Raw genomic sequence first — 24,615 nt, 5'->3', positions numbered from 1 at the left:
AATGGATACTTTGCCTGCTTTTATCTTGGCTATTGTAAATAATGCTGCAAAAACACAGGGATGAATATATCTTTTATTTTTTTTTAAATTTTTATTTATTTATGATAGTCACAGAGAGAGAGAGAGAGAGAGAGAGAGAGGCAGAGACACAGGCAGAGGGAGAAGCAGGCTCCATGCACTGGGAGCCTGATGTGGGATTCGATCCCGGGTCTCCAGGATCGCGCCCTGGGCCAAAGGCAGGCGCCAAACCGCTGCGCCACCCAGGGATCCCTGAATATATCTTTTAGAATTAGTGTTTTCATTTTCTTTTTATTTAGAAAGATTTATTTATTTATTAAATTTTAGAGACATAGGGAACATGAGCAGGGTAGTGGCAAAGGAGAGAGGGAGAGAAATCCTCAAGCAGACTCCTTGCTGAGCATAGAGCCTGGTGTGGGGCTCAATCTCGGTACCCTAAGATCATGACTTGAACTGAAATCAAGAGTTGGACACTTAACTGACTGAGCTACACAGGTGCTCCCATTTTGCCATTTTAATTATAATTTGTCTTGGTGTGAATCTGCTTTTATTGATTTTTTTAGGAGTTCTCTGTGCCTACTGGACCTAGATATGTTTCCTTCCCCAGATTAGGGAAAATTTCAAATATTATTCCTTGAAATAAATTTTCTGCCCCCTTTTCTCTGTCTTCTTCTTCTGGGATTCTTATAATATGAATATTACTATGTTGGTGGAGTCATTGAGTTCCCTAAGTCTATTTTTATTTTTCATAATGTCTTTTTGTTTTTTTGTCATTCAGCTTGATTATTTTCCATTACTCTATCTTCTTGATCACTAATTTGTTCCTCTACTTCTTCCAGCCTGCATGTTTTGTATTTCATTTTTTGAGCCCTTTATCTCTGCTATGTTCTTTATCTTTGTGTTACAGGTCTCACTGATGTCTTCCACTCTTTTCTCAAGTCCAGTGATTATCTTTATGATCATTACTTTAAATTTTCTATAAATGTTACTTATATCTGTTTTGCTAAGATCTCTGGCTATGGCCTTTTTCTGTTATTTTATTTGAAACAAATTCCTCTGTCTTCTCATTTTGCCTAAGTCTCTGTGTCTGTTTCCTTTGTGTTAGGAAAGTTAGCTATATCTCTTATTCTTGAGGGTAATAGTCTTATGAAGAAGAGGTCCTGTATTGCCTTGCAGTGTCATGTGCCCTGTTCCCCAGGATCTGGTGCTTCAAGGAGTGCCTTCAAAGTGTACTCTGCTGTTGGGTCCTAGCCACTTTATCCTTCAGTACGGTCATCTGTAGAGGCTCTCTTTGCCTCTTGTGGGCAGTGTTTGGTCCCTGGCCTGAATTTGGTAAGTTATAAGTTGGTGTGCTCTTGTCCACTTGTGAAATGACAGCTGTCTTCACACCAGAACCAGTGACCTGCAAAAAACTCCCAGTTTGGGAGACATGATTCTGGCAAGGGTCTGGGCTGGTCATCTGGGCAGGAGGACCCACCATGCTGGGATTGAGGCAAGCATGACTAGAAAGGGTAGTTTCACTAGAGCATGGAGGGGGGCTTTCTTTAAGCAATTAGATAGCAGTGTCATCACTATGCTGGTTCCCATATGTGGGTGGGAGGGGGAAATGGTGCCTGCCGTTTTTTTTTTTTTCCTGGAGTATTCTTTCTGTGATTGCTGCCTCTGTGGGACACACTCCAAGATGAGTAAATAACCTCCCCACTGTGCTCCCAGTGCTCTCCACTTGCTGTTTCCATGTTGTGTGTCTGTGGGCTGTTTGCCCTTCTTTTTTTTTTTTTTTTTTTTGTTTTTTTTTGCCCTTCTTTTTCTCCAAGAGCAGCCCTGATGTGTCTGGGTTATCCCAGAGCCAAGACTACTTACCTTTAAATCTCCAGGCTTTCTGCCCTGCTGTTTGCCAAAGCTCGCAAAATTCATTCCCTCTTGCTTTCCAAGCTAATTGCTATGGGGATTCATCTTCCCCATGTGGGCTTCCCTGTGTGCTAGACTATCTCTCACTCTTCTCTGCAACTGTGGCTCCCTCCCTATTGCAGTAGGCACAATCCATTTCTCTCCCAAACCATGTCTCTACACTTTCTGCCTTCTTTGATGTGGCCTCTTCTCTGCCTTTGGTTGCACAGTTTATTCTGCTAGTCTTCAGGTTTATTTCTGAGGTATTTAGGTTGATTTGATAGTTCTCTAGGTATATTTATGGGATAAAGCAAGCCTACGGTCTTCCTACTCTGCTGCCATCTTCTCTATTAATTTGTATTGTATAAAAAGTCATTTTAAGTATTTTATTAAGATATTTGTATGTGTTTGTGCATGTGCATGTGAGTGCACTCATGGACATGTGCATACCTAGGCTATGGGTTCTTGCATTTGTAATTTAAATAATTAAGGGGGAGCACTAGGAAAACAATATTTAGTGCACCATCACTGGGCTCTAGATGGATGACTGAGAGTGCAAATGTGAGTGACATAGGAAATCTGGGAAGCAGAAAGGAAAATGAGGTTTGATGCTATTGAGCAGAGTAGGAAGTGAGTACATCCGATTATTCTCTTCAGTGGGTGATTGAGGAGAAATGTACCTAGTGAACAATCATGATCTAATGCTGTGGTTACTGAGAAGATGACATAAGGGAATAGCTACTGCTTCACTAACAAATTATAAGCAACAACATGGAAAAATAGTATTAATAGCACAAGTATACCCAAGTCAAACTTGTTTTAACACTACTAATATTGTGTAATTCATTAAAAAGCATAAAGCAAGGACCCAAAATCAGTACAGTATTCTCTAAATCCAAAGATTCAAGAAACCTATTTAGGCTCCCTAGAAACTGAAGTTACTACTGCCACTCACTCTCACTCAGATTTATCTGAGTTTGTTTCTTTCAGGCTAAAAATTTTTGATTTTGAAAAACTCAAAATTTCATGACTTACAGCACCTCATCATAGGGATGATGGGAGTGTCTGGTCAGTGTAGTTCAAGCAACACACTTATCTGAGTCAGCCAATGAAGGATCTACAGCTTCTGAGCCACAGTAATTGATCAGATGTGTGAGGAGATATCCTGAGGTAAGCCAATAAGAGACTTCCTTGTTGCTCTGTGTTGGAGATTGAGGAGAAAGAAGCTGTATTTTTTACCTGTTGTTTTTCCTTTGCTTGATTACTTACATGTTTTGAGTCATGGTCATTTCAGGATATTGAATTAGTTTTCTAGGAATGCAAAACCAAATATCAGGAACTGGTCAAATTAAATAACATCATTTATTGCCTTAAAATCCTGAATGCTTGAAGTTTATCATTGTGTATTACATGGTTGAGTGAGTCTCAGGGCTATGAGGCATGTATCTTTTACAGGCCATTCTCTTTGGCTTAAAATAGCCATGGTTTCACAATATATATTCATATAATCTTTCCTGGGCGTCTGTGACTCCAAATCTCCCCCCTTTTACAAGGACAACAGTAATACTTGATGAGGCCTACACTAATCATTTCACTTGAACATAATTACCTCAGTAAAGCCTCTATTAATAAATAAGGTCACATTTGAAGGGGGTCAGGAATACAACATATCAATTTTAGGGCACAGAATTCAATTCATAATAACCCACTGCAAATCCAAAATTCATGTCCCAATGTGCACAATACATTCTTCCTTTGTGAATGTCAACAAAAGTCTTCACTGATTCTAGCACCAAGGCTGAGGAAAAATCTAATTGAAATACCCTGCATCAGATAGGGGTGCATTTACAGCTGTAATTAATGCTGAAGCAATATTCCTGTCCAAGTGAGAATGTGTGAACACAGTCAACAAGTTATCTGCTCCCAAATAAAATGGCCAGAGAGGCACAAGATAGACCTCACTATTCCAAAATCAAGAAATTGAAAAGGGAGACAAGGTTTCATGTGTCAGGAGCAAACTTGGATCCCAGTAAGGAAAGATTTTTTTGGTTTCAAGTTTCTACTTGAATTCCAGTTAGTTAACATTTAGTATAATATTAGTTTCAGTAGTAGAATTTAGTGACTCATCACTTATATATAACACCCAGTGTTCATCACAAATGCCCTCCTTCAGTACCTGTCACCCATCTAGTCCATCCCCCACCCACCTCCCCTCCAGCAACCCTCAGTTTGTTCTGTATAGTTGAGTCTGTTTTATGGTTTGCCTCTTTTTCCCCCTTAATTTCATCTGTTTCATTTCTTAAATTCCACATATGAGTGAAAATTATATTAGATAATATTGATTGAAAAGTATCCTCTCTGGCTCTAGGCTCTGACCTCTGATCCCATGGAGTGGCAGCTTCACATTCTCAGCCATGGTAATTGGTGGCCTCCCACCCATCTACGGTTGCTGCAGTATATTCTTCTGAACACCTTAGGTATCCCTAACATTTGGAACCCAGGAGATGACCATGGTCTTAGGAATGAAGGAGGAGATGGCTATATCCCTTGGCATTGTGCCTCTGAGTTCATAGTGGCAGTGGCAGCTCTGCTAAGCCCTGAATCTTCTTTGGGGTCATTTTCCCTTTTCTGGGGGATAACGCATGTTTCCAGCCAGATACATCTGTAGGCCCTCTTCTTGTCAATAGAATTTCAGTAGTACAACAGTTTTTCTTCATTTTGTCCCATCAATACTTGCTGTCCGTGGTTCTGCTGATATTAAAATTTCAGGATAAAACACTGTTGCAATTCAAGATTGCAATTCAAGATGTTAAAGCTGTAACACAGGAGTGTCTTCCACTCACCTTTTCAACAACCATATCTTTGGCTACTGATGAGATGTTTGATTTTACCCACATTTTACATGCCTAACCTCCCACGTGATAGTTTTTCAACCACACCCTTGTCCCCTTTCTTAAAAAGCAGACTATCTGGATAGGGTAAGACAATTGCAAATCATCACATGCTAGTTTCGTTTTGTTTCATGGTACTTGTTCTAATTTATGTCTGTCCTCTGGCATTTACAATGAGCAACAAGGGGAAAGCAGGCCATGCCTTCAACACTGTGCTTAGAAATCTCCTCAGTTTACTGTCCCATTTTATCATGTAAAAGTTTAATTCTTCATAAAATACTAGAACACAGTTCAACTAAATGCTATGCAACTTTTTAATAAAGATGGCCGTTTTGCAAGTTTTTAATAACATGTTTCTAATTCCCATCTGTTATTTCACTAGAGGTATCTTGATACTCATATTTCTAGCAACATATTTTTCATGATGCTATATGTATTGTCTGAGATGATAGAATGACTCTCCATAGCTCTCCTCTTTTCTGTATGAGCCCTCACCTGAAGTACATCTAATGTCTGTATTTCACCCAACAGTCCCTTAAGAAATCTTGGCTTGTTCTGCCATACACCTCAAAACCCTGCCACCTTTACGCATTACTCAACCTCAAAGCCATTTCCACATTATTTATTCTTTGTTATAATTTCACTCTACTTCCAGAACCCAAATCTGTGTTATATTATATTAGATCATATTGATTGAAATATATTTGATTGTGCTAGGTCTATCATTACAAAGTATCACACTGGGGAGCTTAAAGAACAGAAATGTATTGTCTTACATTTCTAGAAGCTAGAATTCCAAATCAGTAGCTTTGGGTCATGCTGATTCCTTCTGAGATGTGTAAGGGAAGGTGATTTGCATGTCCTGAGGGTTTCAAATGCCTATCCTCAGAGGAAGAGGTCATCCATGTAATGTCATACTGATGATCCTAGACAAACGTGAATGCAGTTAAAACCTTGCCTGCAAAGACTGTGTACGATGGAAGGGCTGTCGAGGTACCCCCGTGTAGCCAGGTAAATGTGCATTGTGTCCTTTCAGAAGTGAAGGCATACTGCAACTGAGACCCTTTGGTATATAGGTACTGAACAGCACACATTAGCCAAGTTTATAATAGCAAAGCCTTTACCAGTTGCTGATGGGATGGAGTCCATAATTTCAATAACACTGGGGATGGAGGCCTTAATGTGTGACACCAGGCCCTGAGGTACCAAGGCTGTGGTAGTGCACCCTGAGGCATCATTCATTCTTTCCTTGTTAAAGAGCAACCGAAATGGAGAAGCAGTGGGGAAAGTCATTCTTCTCTACATAGAATTAGACAATGGATTTCAATCCTTATAGTCCCCTATTTATTTTTCCTTAGCTCATAATCAACGTTTTCCATGGGGACAGTCCATTGGGGTCCCATTTTGTCAAGCCGATTTATAAGTGGCAAAGACTTAAACTTTATGAATCATTGTGTCAGAGTGCCCATGTCCACTGTAGAATTTTTTAGGACAGTGGGTGCCATGATCATGGGGAATCAAGGCAAGGCAATACTTCCAATGTGCAAGGCAAGGTGAACCTCTCTGTTCTCTCTTTTATAATCATTATCTCCCCTAAGATTGCTGGGGCTTCTTTGTAAAATTTAGTGGGATTCCCAAGTATTTCTATAATTTGAGCCCTACTATTAAGAACATAAAGGTTTCCTAAATGAGGCATTTTAGCAGATATTGAAGTTATTTCATGGTCTATTTATAATAAGTGTAAAGCCAATCAGCACCTTTATTCTGCTTACTATTATTATTATTATTGCTATTATTGTGATAAAATTCACTGTTTTGAGGGTACATTTCAGTGGTGTTTAGTACATTCACAATGCTCTCCAGGTATCCCCTCTGTCTAGTCCCAAAATATACCATCACCGCAAAAGGAAACCCCATACCCATTAGTTAGTTTTCCTGAATTTCCCCATCCCTGCCTCCAGGTTCTGGAAACCACTTATCTGCTCTCTTTCTCTAGGAGTTTACTTAGTCTACATTTATTCTATATCACCTATATCTGATATAGGTGTATAAATGAAATTATACAATATGTGACCTTGTGGGTCTGGACTCTCACTTAGCATAATGGTTTTGAGGTTTATCCACTGTGTTGCATGTATTAGTACTTCATTCCTCTTTATGGCTGCATGATACTCCACTGTATGGATGTATCACTTTTGTTTGTCCATCCATCAGTTGATGGACAATTGGGACGTTTCCACCTTTTGGTAATGGTGAATAGGACTGTTAATGAATATCTGTGTACAACTTTTCGTTTGAGAAAACGCTTTTAATTGGGGGGGGGGTGTAGTATACACCTAAGAGTAGAATTACTGAGGCAATCATATGGTAATTCTGCATTTAACTATTTAAAGAACTGTCAGAATCCTTTCCCCAGTGACAGCATTGATTTTAGATACCCACCAGTAATGCATAAGGATCCTAATTTCTCCACATTCTGCTCAATATGTTTTATTTTTCATTTAAAAATAATTCAATTACACCACCATTGTGAGTAGGCTGTGGCATCACATGGTGGTTCTGTTTGATCTCCCTAATGACTAAAGACAGCGAGCTGATTTTCCTGTCCTTATTGCGTATATGTGTATCGTTTTTACACACACACACACACACACACACACACACACACACTCAAAAGGAAAGAGCGCAGAAGTAGGAGCAGTGGGGGAGGGAGAAGCAGGCTCCCCACTGAAGAGAGAGCCCCATGTGGGGCTAGCCCCAGGACCCTAGGATCATGATCTGAGCCAAAGGGAAATGCTTAACCAACTGAGTCACCCAGGCCTCCTCCTATGTCCATTTTTTAAACTGGATTGTTTACCTGTTGCTGGTTGTTTTCTATGCATTGTGGATACTAGACCCTTATTAGGTATGTGCTTACCACAAAATTTTTATCCCATACTATAGGTTGTTTCTGCTTTCTTCTTAATGTCCTTTGACACAAAGACGTTTTTAGCTTGGCAAAGTCCAGTTTATCTGTTTTTCCTTTTTTTTCCCTTGTGCTTTTATTGTCCTATCTAAGACTCCATTGCCAAATCAAAGATCATGGAGGTTTACCCCTAATGGACTGATTTATATACACTCTCAAATTCATATGTTGAATTCCTAGGCCCCATTATCTCAAAGCTTGACTGTATTTGGTGACAGGACCTTTGAAAAGGTAATTAGAGTTAAATGAGATCATACCCGTCGGAAGGGTCTTAGCCCGGACTGACTGGTATCCTAGAAAAGAGGAGATGATTTGGACATACAAAGACACACCAGAAATGTGTACATACAGAGGAAAGATTGCCTAAGGACACAGGAAGGATGCGGCCATCTACAACCAAGGAGAGAGTCCTCAGAAGAAAACAAACCTGCTGACAACTTGATCCCAGACTTCTATCCTCCAGAACTGTCGGAAAATAAGTTTATGTTCTTTAAGCCATCCACTCTGGGACATTTTGTGATGGCAGCCTTAGAACACTAAAATATCAGGTATGGACAGACAAAGCTCCCACAGAAACATCCTTTTTCTTTTCCGTTGGTGCTGTTGTAGTTTTTCTTATTCATTCTAGTTCTATACTTTTGCTATTGAGCTTTGGAGTGAAACCCATCAGAGAACTTTCAGGGCAGAGGAGAGAAATTAAACTGCAATAATTTAGCCAAAAGTCAGTAATAGGTATCCTGAAGCACTAGAATTCACCCATGAGTTTGCTGAGATGATGGAGTTCATGAAAATGACCACATAAAATTGTGCATAAAGATCTGGGCTCTATGCATAAAACTGTGCATATCTGATCTGATACATATGCATGTATCTGAATCTAAAAGTAATATTAAATGATGTGAGTACTGATCACATAAGGAGACCACTGTCATTATCCCACATTCCTCACTGGTTGGCACATTTTTAATCCAGATATGAAAAAGAGCACAAAGGCTTTGAAATGTGACCTGAGACTCGAAAAAAAAGCCAACAAAACTTAGATTCGAATTTGTGGCCTGAACCTAAAACAAAGCTAAACTAAGCAAAAAGGAAACACATAAACATTCTCGGTGAGATTTCATGATACAGTCTCTAAAAACAGAATACTAACATGTCCAGATACACTTAAAATTAATTAGTAAATGAAAAACCAGGGAAATGTCAATGAACTCCAGGAGGAAATGCAAGCAACAGGGGCACACACGAAGATGACACAAGTATTGGAAATAGCAGAAAAAGATTTTGAAGCACCTATTACAATCATACTGTGCAAAGTGGTAGCTGTTGGTAACAAAGTAAAACAAAAATGAATACTATTCTCTAATTTTTCACTATCTACACACACACACATATATACAAATATAGGGATACATACATATATACAAATTTATATATATATAAATACATGTGTATGTGTGTATACACACATATGTGTATAGACACACATGGACACAACACACACACACACACACACACGATAACTGTCAAAGGCAAAGCTGTACCATACACTTCCACATGGTATTAAAACCACCATCAGTCAACTTCAGAGCCACTATATGTACACAGCCTTTTTGAGTGCCCAGAGAGTTTCACCAAACTTAGAGACAGGTATAGAGGACAACTATGTGTACACAAATGATGCCATGTTTTTATCACTTTCATTGTGTTTTCATTTTGCCTCAAAAATGAGATTTTCATTACAGATTGTTCTGCAATTTGCCTTTATCATACAACTTGGCATCATTTTACACCCCTTCCCCACGAAGGGATGTGAATATTTACACTCCCTTCAATCTCACTTTCTTAACATGTGTACTGGCATTATATTGTTCAGAGAACAGAGTTTAATCAAAACCTTTTAAGTTTACTGAGGCTCATGTTGTGGCCAATATAAGGTCTACCTTGCAGAATATTCCACGTCCTATTGATAAGAATGTGTATTCTGCCGTTGAGTATTCTATAGTTGTCCCTTAGCTGTAACTCATTCATAGAGTTGTTTCAATCTCCTAATTTCTGGCTGATCTTCTGCCTAGTTGTTCTTTGTAAAAGTGGGTTGTTGAAGTCTCCAACTATTGATGAATTGTATATTTCTCCCTTCAGTTGTGTCAGTTTTTGTTTCATGTAGTTAGTCACTCTGCTTTTAGGTGCATTCATGTTTTTAATCATTATATCCTTCCTATGAATTGTCTCTTTAATCATTAGCAACTGTCTTTGGTCAGCAACTCTCTTTGGCCTTAAACTCTACTTTATCTGAAATTATGATAGTCAAAAAAAGGTTATTTTTGCTAATTTTTTGACGGTATGTATTTTTCCATGCTTTTACTTTCAATCTAGTTTGAATCGAAACTGTGTCCCTTGTAGACAGCATATTGTTGGACAGTGGGTCTCTAGATCCACTGTACAGATATGTGACTTTTGAGTGGAAGATTCAGTCCTTTTTCATTAAACGTACTTAAAGATAGGATTTATGTTTACCCTTTAGCTATTTCTTTCCCATCGATTTTACATCTTTTGTTCCTTTATTCACTTAATATTGCCCATTTTGAAGCTTAAACAGATATTGTTATTTATCCAGTATAATTGTCTTATTATTCAATTTTACTAAATTCTTGAGCTATTTTCTTAATGGCTGCTCTAGAGAGTACAATTGACATTCTTTTTTTTTTTTTTTTTTTTTTTTTTACAATTGACATTCTATCTTAAAATAATCTATGGAGTAATACCGACTTGATTTCAATAGTAAACAAAAAAACTTTGTAACTGTTATCATTTCCTCCTTCTTCAAGTTTATTATTGATACACAAATTATGTATGTACATGTTATAAGTTCATCAATGCAGTTTTATGATTATTTCTTATATGTCCTGATTCAGATAGGAAAAGAGAAACAATCAAAAGTCCATATGCACTCTCTTTATATATTTACCTATCTAGTTACATTTGCTGGCACTTTTTCTCTTTATGTAAATTAGAGTTGTTGTTTAGGGTTCTCTTGTCTCAACCTGAAAGTTCAGTTTAATATTGCTTGTGGGAAAAACAGAAGATCTAGTTTTTCATTTATATGTAAAGGTCTTCATTTTTCTTCAATTTTGAAGGATAGATTTTTTTTTCGGTGTAAAAAAATTCCTCATTGACCGTCCTTTTCTTCCCACACCTGAAAAACATCCTCTTACTGGCTTTGGGTCTCCATGATTGTTGATGAGAAACAAAGATCTCTTAAATGTAATGAACTTGTTTTTCTTTTGCTGCTTTCCAAGTCTTCTATTTGTGTTGGGCTTTGAAAGTGTAATTATATTGTGTCTTGGGTTACCTGTCTTTGAGGTTATCCTACTTGGATCTACTGAATTTCTTGAGTGTGTAGATTAATGCTTTTCAACTAATTTGGGAAGTTTTATTGATTATTTCTTCGTAAACTCTTCCTGCCCATTCCTTTCTCTCCTTTTTCACAGAGACTCCCATTATGTGTATGTTGATATGCTTGAGTTTTGCTCAATAGGCCTCTGACTCTCTGTTCAACCTTAATTTTTTTTCTTTCTATTCCTCAGTCTGGATAATCTCAAATGACCTACCTTCATTTTGCTGACTCTTTCTTTGGTTAGTTCAAATCTGCTATTGAGAGCCAATGGGGGAATTTTTCGTTTCAATTACTGTACTTGAAGCCCAAGAATTTCTATTTTTTTAAGAAAAATAATGTCTCTTATTTTATATATTTGGAGAGATGCTGTTCTCATTTAACTTTGATTATGTGCATGTGCTTTCCTTTAATTATTTGCACATGTTTATAATAGTTGATTTACGAAACAATGATGGCCTATCACCTTATACCTGTCTGGATGGCTAAAATTAAAAATATAAGAAATAACAAGTGTTTCTGAGGATGTGGAGGAAAAAAGAACACTCTTGCGCTGTTGGTGGGAATGCAAAGTGGTGCAGCCACTGTGGAAAACAGTATGGAGGGTCGCCCAAAATTAAAAATAGAAATACCATATTATACAGTAATTCCCCTTCTTGGTATTTACCCAAAGAAAATGAAAACACTAATTCAGAAAGCTATATGCACCCCCTTTGTTTATTGTTACATTATTTACAATAGCCAAGATATGGAATCAATCCAAGGATCCACTGAAATATCAATGGATAAGGAAAACATCACACACACCCAGAGGCACATACACAGAGAGACACTCAGGAATATTATGCAGCCAGACAGAGGAATGGGATTGTGTCATTTGTGACAGCATGGATGGACCTAGAGGGTATTATGCTAAGTGAAAGAAGTCAGACTAAGAAAGACAAAGAGAATCTGATTTCAATTATATGTGGAATTTTAAAAACAGAACAAATGCATAAACCAACAAACAAAAAGCAAATGAGACCTATAAATAAAGAGAACATACTGATGGTTGCCAGAGGGGATGGGTAACGTGGGTGAAGGGGAGTAAGAGATACAGGTTTCCAGTTATGGAAGGAATAAGTCATGGGAATAAGAGGCACAGCACAGGGAATGTAATAGCATTTGTAATAGCATTTTATGGTGACAGACATTAGCTACACTTCTGGTGAGCTGAACATAAGGAAAAGAAGTTGAATCACTATGTTGTTCACCTGAAACTAATGTGACACTGTGTGTCAACTAGACTTAATTAAAAATATGAATTAAAACAAAACAAAACAAAATTTAAAAGAATAGTTGATTTAAAGTCTTTGTTGGTAAATCCAATGTCTAGGCTTCATCTAGGAACAGGCTGACTGTTTCTTTCCTTTTTCCTGAGCCATACTTTTTAAGTTGTTTGCCCATTTTGTAGGTTTTAAGAAATAAGTTGTAACTATAAGTAATATATTGTGGAAACTCCATAAATCAGATTATGCCTCCCTCTCCAGGTTCATTGTTATAATTTGTTCCTATTGTTGTTAGTTGACTATAAAGTGACTTTGCCTAAATGGTTCACTAAAACCTGGATGCTTTTTCATCTGTGGCCACTGGATTCTCCTCTCTGATAGCTTACTGATGAGCTACTGATCATACAGAAATGTAAATAAATTCCTTGAACCAGTAAACCTTCCAGCCTTTATCGGGGTACTTTGTGTATGTGTTTTGACATGGCTTCCATGCTCATGCAAGGCAGTTCACAACTCTTGTCAAATCCTTCAGATTCTGCATGCACAGAGCCTTATTCTCACCTAGAGGAGAGGGCTAGTCTTGTCAGGTATCTTCTGAGCACGCACACAGTTCTACACACGCTCATGGCCTCCTAGATCTCAGTTATATGTTGAAACTTTTCAAAGCATCCTATGGATATTTCCTTTCCCAATTTTCCATTTTTCATTTTTTGCATAGCTTCTTATTAGCCCCAACTAGTCGCATTACATTTGGAAGCTGCAGTGATAAATCACTGCCACGGAATATCTTTTTTCTAATGCCTTGAAGATAGGCCAGTTCACACAAAACAGACTCTGAGAACAAAGGAAGTCATGTCTGAGAACGGAACTCTTTAGAGAACTGCCAGACAGGTCAAACACTGGTAATTCTTTGAGGATGAGATTGTTGGGGGGCTCTGCATCTTTCCGCGTCTCCACTAGGTGCCAGGCTGCAGTTTCACAAGTGGCATAAGTGCAGATCTGTTGGTTTTCAGGGTTTTTTTTTTTGGGGGGGGGGTATTTTTTTAAACTGGAGTTCGATTTGACAACATATGACACCCAGTGCTCATCCTGTCAAGTGCCCCCCCTCAGTGCCTGTCAACCAGCCACCCCATCCCCCCACCCACTTCCCCTTCCACTACCCCTTGTTTGTTTCCCAGAGTTAGGAGTCTCTCATATCCGGTCACCCTCCCTGATTTTTCCCACTCATTTTCTCTCCTTTCCCCTATAATCCCTTTAACTATTTTTTATATTCCCCATATGAGTAAAACCATATAATGTTTGTCCTTCTGTGATGGACTTACTTCACTCAGCATAATACCCTCCAGTTCCATCCACGTTGAAGCAAATGGCGGGTATTCATCATTTCTAATAGCTGAGTAATATTCCATTGTACATATATACCACATCTTCTTTATCCATTCATCTTTCGATGGACACCGAGGCTCCTTCCACAGTTTGGCTATTGTGGAAATTGCTGCTATAAACATTGGGGTGCAGGTGTCTCTGTTTTTTGCTGCATCTGTATCTTTGGGGTAAATCCCCAGTAGCGCAATTGCTGGGTTGTAGGGTAGCTCTAATTTTAACTCTTTGAGGATCCTCCACACAGTTTTCCAGAGTGGCTGTACCAGTTCACATTCCCACCAACAGTGTAAGAGGGTTCCCCTTTCTCCACATCTTCTCCAACATTTGTGGTTTCCTGTCTTGTTAATTTTCACCATTCTCACTGGTGTGAGGTGGTATCTCATTGTGGTTTTGATTTGTTGGTTTCCAATGCTACCACAGATCTGGGGTGAAGGGGTTCAGAATAGGCCAAAGTAAAATACCATAAAGCTTACTGTTCATGATAAAATCTGACCATTTTTCTTGAATTAATATTCTTCGGATGACTGAAAGCCTTTCATTAATTCCCAGGGTTCTGAAACATTGATTTTGACAATTTTTTCCAGCGTTCTCATTGCATATATGGAGGAACTGATATTCAGAGTTCCTTACTTCACCATTCCAGAAGTGCTACTCTAACTCATTTCTTCATCTCAGTAAGTGCTCCTTCTAGTTGTAGAATTTCCATTTGGATTTGCTTATTCTCCATGTAATTGTACCCTACTTTGTTTTATAGATTCCAAAATTATGTTGTCATGTACTTAACATTTTATGATGACTAGTTTCTTTCACTAGAATATCGAAGTCACTCTGAAAAGTTTTTTGTCACAAATTCTGTTTCCTGTATAGACTTTGCTACATTTATTTTGCTTTGTTCACATATGCTTTCTCTGTATGCTTTCCTTCTTCTTAGAGACTTCTAAAAAGTAACGTTTGGTTGCATGTGTGAATTGTAAAGTCATTCTCCTTGTAAAATCTTCAAACCTTATGAGAAGACTAAAGCCCGGTTTTACCACCTGCCACCTACTTCATTCTTTCTGATTTCATGTTAGTCCATCAGTAGACAATGGTATATAGTTCAAGACCTTTATTATGTGCATTCACAAGTCCTTGTGTATTATAAGAAGTGTGTGTTTTCTTTATGCATATTTGTGCGTTTAAACCAAAAGATATAATTTAGTACTTATTTGGAAACTTAGTTTCACTTGATTTACCTTTCCACGTGTTATATTTGTATGCCTCATTCTTTTTAATTGATGCGTGATATTCCATTTTCTGGGTAGGGCACAGATTATTTATTCTTTCATAATTTGATAGACACTTTCATTTCATGAAGGGATATTTTCTTGTTACTATAGAAGATGATGTAGTGAATAACCTTGAAAACATCTCCTTATGAGAACAAGACGCTGTGTATATTGAGTACCAGTGAGGATTTTCAATAGGTGATGGAAAATTACCTATTTTACCCTCTTGGAAGTAATAATAGAGGTCTTTGGCAAGGATGGAATGATTCTTGCCTTTTTTATATAAAACATCTTTCAGTAATTTGGTACAACAAAAGGGACTTGGAAATTCTTGCCCATGGCAGGGTGTGAAAGTGGGAATCAGTAATAAGTCATGGAGAATTCACAAAAATGAACAAGAGAATCCTAAATAACTTATGAATCAAAGAGAAAAAAATCACAATAGAAATTAGAAAATACTCTGATATGGATGAAAAGGAAAATACAAGATATCACCCTTATGGAATACAAATAAAGATAAAAGTAGTAATAAGTAAAATAGAGCATAGAATAAGAATAGAGGGAATCAATGACCTAAAGCTTTTTTATAAGTAAATTAAACAATGTTGCAGGCCTTTAACTAGATTGACCAAGGGAAACTGGAGAAAGAAGGGATATCAAGGGATATTTTTAAAGATAAGACAACAGACCCAAAGAGTCATTTATGCTAAGCCCCACATCATGAATCCAAGATTTAATTACAGCTTCAGCTCTCTTAGAAATAGAAACTTAAACCAGTCCATCAGGGATCACCTAATCAGTACTAGTTAGGTAACCTTCCTGCCATCTCGAAAAGAACAATGACCTTGCCATAAGCAATCCACTTCTTCCTGGTCTAACTCCTTTGGTCCTGCTCCCCTCTGCTTATAAAACTCTTTCAGTTTGCACAGTTCCTTGGAGCTGCTTTCTATCTGCTCCACTGAATCCTGCCTGACTCATGAATCATTGAATAAAGACGATAAGCTCTTTAAAATTCACTCAGTTGAGTTTTATTTTTTGATACTGCCAGTGCTACAAAATTAAAAGGGATTATAAGGTAGTACTATGAAAATGCATATGCCAACAAATTAGATAATCTATATGAAATGTACAAATTACTAGAATGACACAAAGCAATGAGATGGACTCAAAAAGAAATGGGAACTCCGAATTGACTTATATCAAGATATTCACTTGCTAATGAAATAACTACCCACCCCCCACCCCCACCCCCACACAAAAGCCCAGGACCAGATGGCTTCACTGGTCTACTCTACATTCTTTTGTATTTAAATTCAATTAATTAACAATATAATGTATTATTAGTTTCAGAGGTAGAGTTCAGTGATTCATCGGTTGTATATAACACCCACTGCTCATTACATGTCCTCCTATATGTCCATCACCCTGTTACCCCATTGCCACACCCCCCTCCCCTCCAGAGACCCTCAGTTTGTTTCCTATGGTTAAGAAAGAATTGTACACTACATTTAAAGGGGATTTAACATCCGTCTTTTAAAAAACTCTTCCAAAAGATAGTTGAGGAAGAAACACTTCCCAATTCATACAATAAGTCCAGTATTATCCTGGCACTCAGAGACAACGTGATGACAAGAAAAAAAAACCCTCACAGATCAAAATTCTTTACAAATATTTATACAAAAATTGTCAAAAAAATATTAGCACTACTAATTCAGCAACATAAAAAATAATCCTTCATCATGACTCTGTGGAATTTATCCCAAGAATAAAATATCAATTAAAATATGAAAATCAGTCAATGTAATTGTTGAGAAAAGCACTTTTGCACAGTCTGTCAATCCCCGATCCACTGCATAAAAATGGGCCTTGGGACTGTGGTCTAAGATGGTGGAGTAGGAGGATCTTGAGCTCATCACATCCCATGGACACAGTGAGACAAGTACTCCCATGCAACTAACTCTGTAAATGACCTGAAGACTTGTAGAAAGATCTTCCACAGCTAGTCATAGGGAGAAGACCACATTATAAAAGGGTAGGTCAGATGGAGATGCAGTCAGAAACCAAATCCTTGGTGTGACGAACCACCAATGGGAGGCACATTAGAAGTGCAGGAAAGTGAGAGGACCAGACCCCACATCAAGTATTTCTGGCACTGGGGACCCTCACTAGGAAGACAAGACCCCATCATGTCTGGCTTTGACAACCAGTGGGGGTTAACTCCAAAAGCATTAAAAATCAGGAGGACTTAACTTGGAGAGAGTCAAAGGGTGATAGGCAACTGAGTCTCCACCCTTAAAGACCCAGTATACTAAATAACTCAGCATGAGACGCAGCACAGAAGCAGTAGTTTGAAAAGTACCCAGAACATATGGTGAGGAATTATTGTCAAATCTCAGAACATGTGCCAGAGGGGCAGGGATCTGCAAGAGAGATTTTCCCAGGAACTAAAGTGCTGGTGGGTGCCGTATTTCTTCCCCTCCCTCAGCCTAGGTAGCCAGACACTTGCAGGAGCCAGTTCTAACCCTCTCCATCTACCTTGCTAGCATGGCATTCCCTGCCCCAACATTCCCACTCAACCCAGCCTCCTCATCAGGCATCCCTTCAATGTGGCTCCTGCCCCTGCCATACACTGAAGGCAGCCCTAGCCAGGACTAGTGCCAAACTAAGGTGATTCTGGCCCAGGAGACAGGGTGAGAAAACCCCACACCCCAGTGAACTCATAGTTTTCCAGCCAGATCTCTTGATAGCATAGGGAGCTAGCCCTGCCCCATGTATCCACAACAGGCAATGCAACTCATTGCAACTGGCTAGACTGAAGGTAATCACAGCCCACGCACAACAAGAGGGTGCATGCAGCCTACACAGGGTGTACCCAGGTGTTCCTAGTTCTGGTGATTCAGGAGGTTGTGCTATAGGGAACAACAGGACCTGTTCTACATGAGGCCACTACTTTCGAGACCAGGAGATGTGCCTCATCTCCCTAATACACAGAAACAACCACAGAGAGTTAGACAAAATAGAGCAATATGTTCCAAGTGAAAAGACAATACAAAGTGACAGTGAAAGAGCTAAACAAAACAGATAAGCAATATGCCTGATAGAGTTCAAGATAGTGCTCATAAAGATACTCACTGTACCTGAGAAAAGAGGGATGAACTCGGTAAGAACTTTAGAAAAGAGACTGAAAAACTAAAAAAAGAACCAGTCAGAACTGAAGTATGTAATAACTGAAGTGAAAAAATACACTAAAGGATATCAACAGCAGGTTAGAGGGTGCAGAAGAATGGATCAGTGATCTGGAAGACAGGGTAATGGAAAGGAACCAAGCCAAACAGCAAAAAGAGCACACAATAATAAAAAATGATTATAACCCAAGCGAGCTCTGGAAACTTAATTAAGCACGATAACTTTTGTATCTTATAAATCCCAGAAGGGGAGAAGAGAGAGGATGGGGAAAATATTATTTGAAGAAAGAATAGCCCCAAACTCCCTAAATCTGGGAAAGGAAAAATACATCAAGGTACAGGAATCACAGAGAGCCCTAACAATATGAACCCAAGGAGTTCCACACCAAGACACATAATAATTAAAAAGGGAAAAAGTAGCAAAGAGACATAAAGGGAGAAATTGACAGTAATAAAATTATGGTAAGGGACTTTAACACTGTACTTCCATCAATGGATGGATAATCAGACAAAATATCATCATAGAAACAGTGGCTTTGAATGACACTTTAGATCTGATGGACCCAACAGATCTATGCATCACATTCCATCCCAAATAGCAGAATACACACTACTTTCAAGTGGACATAAATCTTTTGCTAGGATAACAAGTTTTAATAAATTTAAGAAAGCTGAGGGGTGCGGTGGCTCAGTCAGTTATGTATCTGCCTTCTACTCAGGTCATGATCCCAGGGTCCAGTGACGGAGCCTCGCACTGGGCTCCCTGTTGCATGGCGAGCCCACTTCTCCCTCTCCTTCTGCCACTCCCCCTGCTTGTGCGTGCTCACTTGCTTTCTCTGTCATATAAATAAATAAAATCATTTTTTAAAAAAAAGAAAGCTGAAATCATATCAAGCATCTGTTCCAAGAATGACACTATGAAACTAGAAATCAAATACAAGAAAAAACTGGGAAAAGCCCAAACATGTGGAGGCTAAACAACATGCTATCAAACAACCCATGTGTCAACAAAGAAGTCAAAGAGAATATTTAAACATACATAGAGACAAATGAAAATGAAAACACAATGATCCAAAATTTGGACCACCCAGCAAAAGCAGTCCTAAAGGGACATTTATAGCAATATAGGCCTATTTCAAGAAACAAGAAAAATATTAAATAACCTAACCTGATTCCTAAAAGAACTAGAAAAGAAAAGAACAAATGGAGGCCAAAGCTAGTAGAGGGGAGGCAATAATAAAGATTAGAGTGGACCTAACTGAAATAGAGACTAAAAACTCACTAGAAATGATCAATGAAACCAAGACCTGGTTCTTCAAAAAGATGATCAAAATTGCTGACTTTTTGCCAGATGCATCATGAAGAGAAGAGAGGACTCAACTAAATAAAATAAAAAATGGGGATCCCTGGGTGGCGCAGCGGTTTGGCGCCTGTCTTTGGCCCAGGGCGCGATCCTGGAGACCCGGGATCGAATCCCACATCAGGCTCCCGGCGCATGGAGCCTGCTTCTCCCTCTGCCTGTGTCTCTGCCTCTCTCTTTCTCTCTGTATGACTATCATAAATAAAAAATAAAAAAAAAATTAAAAAAAAATAAAAATAAAAAATGAAGGAGGAAAAATAACAACCACCACCATAGAGATGCAAAGAATTATAAGAGAATTTTATGAAAACTTGTATGGCAACAATTTGGACAACTTAGAAGAAACGGATGATTTCCTAGAAACATGCAATCTCCCAAAACTGAATAAGGAAGAAATAGGAAATTTAAACAGACTGATTACTAGTAACAAAATTGAGTCAGTAATGAGAAAATTCTCCACATGAAAGCCCAGAACCAGATGGCTTCACAGGAAAATTCTACCAAACATTTAAAAAAGAGTTAATACTTATTCTTCTTAAGCTATTCCAACAAAAATAGAAGGGAAAGGAAAACTTCCAAATCCATTTATTGAGGCCAGCATTACTCTGATTACCAAAGCCAGACAAAAACACTACAAACAAACAACCCCATAACCGTAGGCCGATATATCTGATGAACATAGATGCAAAAATCCTCAAACAGAATATTAGCAAATTAATTCAACAGTACATTAAAAGGACCATTCACCATGGTAAAGTGGGATGTATCCCATGATAAAGTGGGATGAAGCAAAGGTGGTACATTGTTTGCAAATCAATCAATGTGATATACCACATTAATAAGAGGAAGGATAAAAACCATATAATCATCTCAAACATAAGACAAAATACATTCGTTCCACAAAGTGGGTCTACAGGGTACATAACTCAACATAATAAAGGCCATATATGAAAAACTCACAGCTAAAATCATTCTTTTTTTTTAAAGATTTTATTTATTTATTCATGATAGATAAATAGAGGGGGGGGGCGCGCAGAGGGAGAAGCAGGCTCCATGCTATGAGGGAGCCTGACACAGGACTCAATCCCGGAACTCCAGGACCACTCCCTGGGCCAAAGGCAGCACCAAACCGCTGAACCACCCAGGGATCCCCTAAAATCATTCTTAAAGCTGGAGAACTGAGTGCTTTTCCTTTAAGACAAGGAAGAAAACAAGGATGTCCATCCTCACCACTTTTATTCAACCTAGTACTAAAGTCCTAGCTGCAGCAATCAGACAACAAAAAGAAATAAAAGGCAGAAGTAAAACTTTCACTACTTGCAGATGACATGATACTCTATATAGAAAACATTACATCTGAAACTGATAATGTACATTATGTTGGCTAATTGAATTTAAATAATAAAAAATAATATCCTAAAGACTTCACCAAAAAATTGCTAGAAATGATAAATGAATTTGGTAAATTGTAGGATCAAAAGTGTTGTGCAAAAGTGTGTTGCATTTCTGTACACTAATCATAAAGCAGCAGAAAGTGAAATTAAGGGGAAAATCCTATTTACAATTGTAACAGTAACAATGATACCTAGGGACAAACCTATCCAACGGGGTGAAAGAGCTTTACTCTGAAAACTATAAAACATTGGAAAGAAATTGAGGAATAAAAAAACAAATAGACATTCTATATTCATGGATTGGTTAAGATTAATATTGTTAAAATGTCCATAGTAACCAATGCATTTTACAGATTAAGTGCAATTTCTATTAACATCCCAATACCATTTTCCACCTAACTAGAAGAAATAATCCTAAAATTTTTATGGAACCACAAAAGATCTGAAATAGCCGTAGCCATGTTAAGAAGGAACAAATCTTGAGATATCACAATTCCATATTTCAAGATATACTACAAGTCTCTCATAATGAATACCATATTATATTGGTACAAATTTTGACACATAGATCAGTGGAATAGGACACAGTTCCCAGAAATAAAGCCACACCTGTATAATGAATTCATTTAGGAGAAAAGGGGCAAGAATATATCATGGGGAAAAGACATTATTTTCAATAAATTATATAAAGAAACCAAGATCTACGAGCAAAGAAATGAAACTGGACTGCTTTCTTACACCATACTCAAAAATAAACTCAATGTGAATTAAAGACCTAAATGTGAGACCTGAAACCACAGACCCTTAACAGAAAACACAGGCAGCATTCTCTTGGACATTGGTCTTAGTAACATTTTTATGGATCTGTCTCTTCAGGCAAGGGAAAGAAAACCGAAGGTAAACTAATGGGACTACACCAAAATTAAAAGCTTTTTAACACAAAGTCAATCTAGTGAATGGGAGAAGACATTTACAAATGATACATCCAATAACGTTTGAATATCCAAAACATATAAAGAAATTATACAACTCAACACCAAAAAACCAAACTATCTGATTAAAGAAAAAAAAAAACCGGGCAAGTACCTGGATAGACATTTTTCTAAAAAGGACATATGGCCAATAGAAACATGAAAAGTTGCTCAATATCATTCATCATCAGGAAAATGCAAATCAAAGATGCAATGAGTTATCACCTTACACTTGTAAGAGTGGCTGGTATCAAAAAACAAGAAATAACAAGTGTTGGTGAGGATGGAAGAAAAGGGAACCCTCGTGTAGTACAACCTATTGGTGGTGGAAGATGGTATGGACGTTCCTCAAAATTTTTTATTTTTATTTTTATTTTTATTTTTATTTTTATTTTTATTTATTTATTTTTTTTCTCAAATTTTTTTAAAATTAAAAATAGAAATATCATATAATCCAAGAATTCCACTACCGTGTGTTTCCTTAAAACAGAAACAGTAATTTGAAAAAAAAATATACACCCCTGTTTATTGCAGCATTATCTATACAATAGTGAAGAAATGGAAGTGATATAAATGTTCATTGATAGATGAATGGATAAAGAAGATATGAATATCCTAGAATATATGTTTTATATATATAATGGAATATTACTCAGCCACAAATAAGAATGAGATCTTGCCATTCGGGATAACATGGATGGATGTAGAATGTGTTACGGTTAAGTAAAATAAGTCAGAGTGTGAAGGACATACATATTATTTCACTTATATATGAAATCTAAATAAACAAAAGAAAAACAGACTATAAATACAAAGAAATTGGTGGTTGCCAGAGTGGGGGTGGGTGGCTGGGGCAATGGGAAAAGCACGTAAAAGAGATTAAGAGTTATAAACTTCTAGTTATAAAATAAATAATTCATGGAGATAAAAAGATCATAGAAAATGTAATCAATAATATTGTGATAGTGTATGCTGAGAGATGGTGACTACATTTATTGTGGTGATCACTGAGTAAGGTATAGAATTGTTGAATCAATGTATCGTATATCTGAAACTAGCATAACATTGTATGTCAGTTATATTTCAGTAAAAAAAGACTGCTTTGGCCCTGGAACAGTTCCTTGCTGAGAGATAAAGGGCCCTCACAGCCTGTGCTGGACCTATCAATTTGTGAGGGACTATCTTTTCCTTCTCTGGGCTTAATATATACCCCATTGCTCTGCTAATATGCTGCATCAGTGGCTCTTAGCCACACCCCCAGCTATCTGTATTTCAGACTACATGATAGAGAGGTTCCTTCCACTACAGCACAAAGTAATATGCATGCAGTCACACTGCCCGAGTGGGCTACAGAATTAATCCACTGGGGACTTTGCATTACAAGGAGTTGTATCTTGTGCACACCATCTCCCCTCTTGCTCTAAGTGCTGTACCATGTAAGCCTGGTGTATATGTATTATTTATTCTCAGTGACCTTGAATCATACAGTGGTCTCTTCTCACATGACTATGATCTGATTTTTTTAAAATTTTTTTTTTATTATTTATTTATGATAGTCATACAGAGAGAGAGAGAGAGAGGCAGAGACATAGGCAGAGGGAGAAGCAGGCTCCATGCACCAGGAGCCTGACGTGGGATTCGATCTCGGGTCTCCAGGATCGCGCCCTGGGCCAAAGGCAGGCGCCAAACCGCTGCACCACCCAGGGATCCCTATGATCTGATTTTTAACCTTGACCACACTTATGTTATATTCTATCTTGCAGTATAGCCCAACTACCCAGTTAACGGCAAAAAAGTAATATATCAATTTCATAGAGTAAAGAATAAAAGTTACATAATTATCTCGACACAGAAAAAAAATATTTCCCCCAAATCCACCAGCTTTTTATAATAAACACACCCAACAAAGTAGTAGAGAAATCCCTTACCTGTTAAAGAGCATCTGTGAGGTCTCCAAAGCTGTTATTATACTTAATGGTGAAAGACTAAAAATATTCCCCCTAAATTCAGAAACAGACAATGATGTCTGCTCTTACTACTTCTAATCAACATTATGCTGGAGGCTCTAGCCGTGCAATTAGATAAGAACAAGAAAAAAAGATATGCAGATTGGAAAAAGAGAATTAAAATTATTTCTCTTTGCAGAAGGCATCATCTTATATATAGCATTCCCTAAAAAATCTATACAAAAATTATTTGAGCTAATAAATCAATTCACCAAGGCTGCAGGATACAAGATCAATATATAAAAATCAATTATGTTTCTTTACATTAACAATATACAATACAAAAAAACAATAAACAATACAACAACAAAAGTAAGACATCAATTATATGTACAGTAATATAAAAAAATACTTAGGAATAAATTTAACAACCCAATGCCCATAAAATGATGGACAGATAAAATATGATATATTCATATGGCAGAATATTGTTCAGCCCTGAAAAGAAGGAAGTATTGATAAATGTTACAACACGTATGAGCTATGGAAATATTCTGCGAAGTGAAAGAAAGTAGTCATGAAATGTCTTGTATTATGTGCTTCAATTTATATGAAATATCCTGAAAAATAAATTAATGCAAACAGAAAACATGCTAGTGGTTGCCTGGGTCTGAGTCTGGGGGTTGGGAAT

At 37.7% G+C, this 24,615-nt stretch overlaps 1 long non-coding RNA gene across 1 annotated transcript in view; it reads left to right on the top strand.

Annotated features, from left to right (window-relative positions):
• LOC121483073 overlaps positions 1-24,615 on the top strand; it is a 147,113-nt gene that overhangs the window by 113,731 nt on the left and 8,767 nt on the right. The window contains exon 3 of the long non-coding RNA XR_005985686.1: positions 14,388-14,477. This is a non-coding gene — a long non-coding RNA (uncharacterized LOC121483073). The remainder of the gene's footprint in view (positions 1-14,387; positions 14,478-24,615) is intronic.

Source organism: Vulpes lagopus, chromosome X (assembly GCF_018345385.1).
Source record: "Vulpes lagopus strain Blue_001 chromosome X, ASM1834538v1, whole genome shotgun sequence".
NCBI lineage: Eukaryota > Metazoa > Chordata > Mammalia > Carnivora > Canidae > Vulpes > Vulpes lagopus.
Note: the sequence above shows the minus strand (reverse complement) of the source record. Positions and strands in the feature narration are given on the sequence as shown.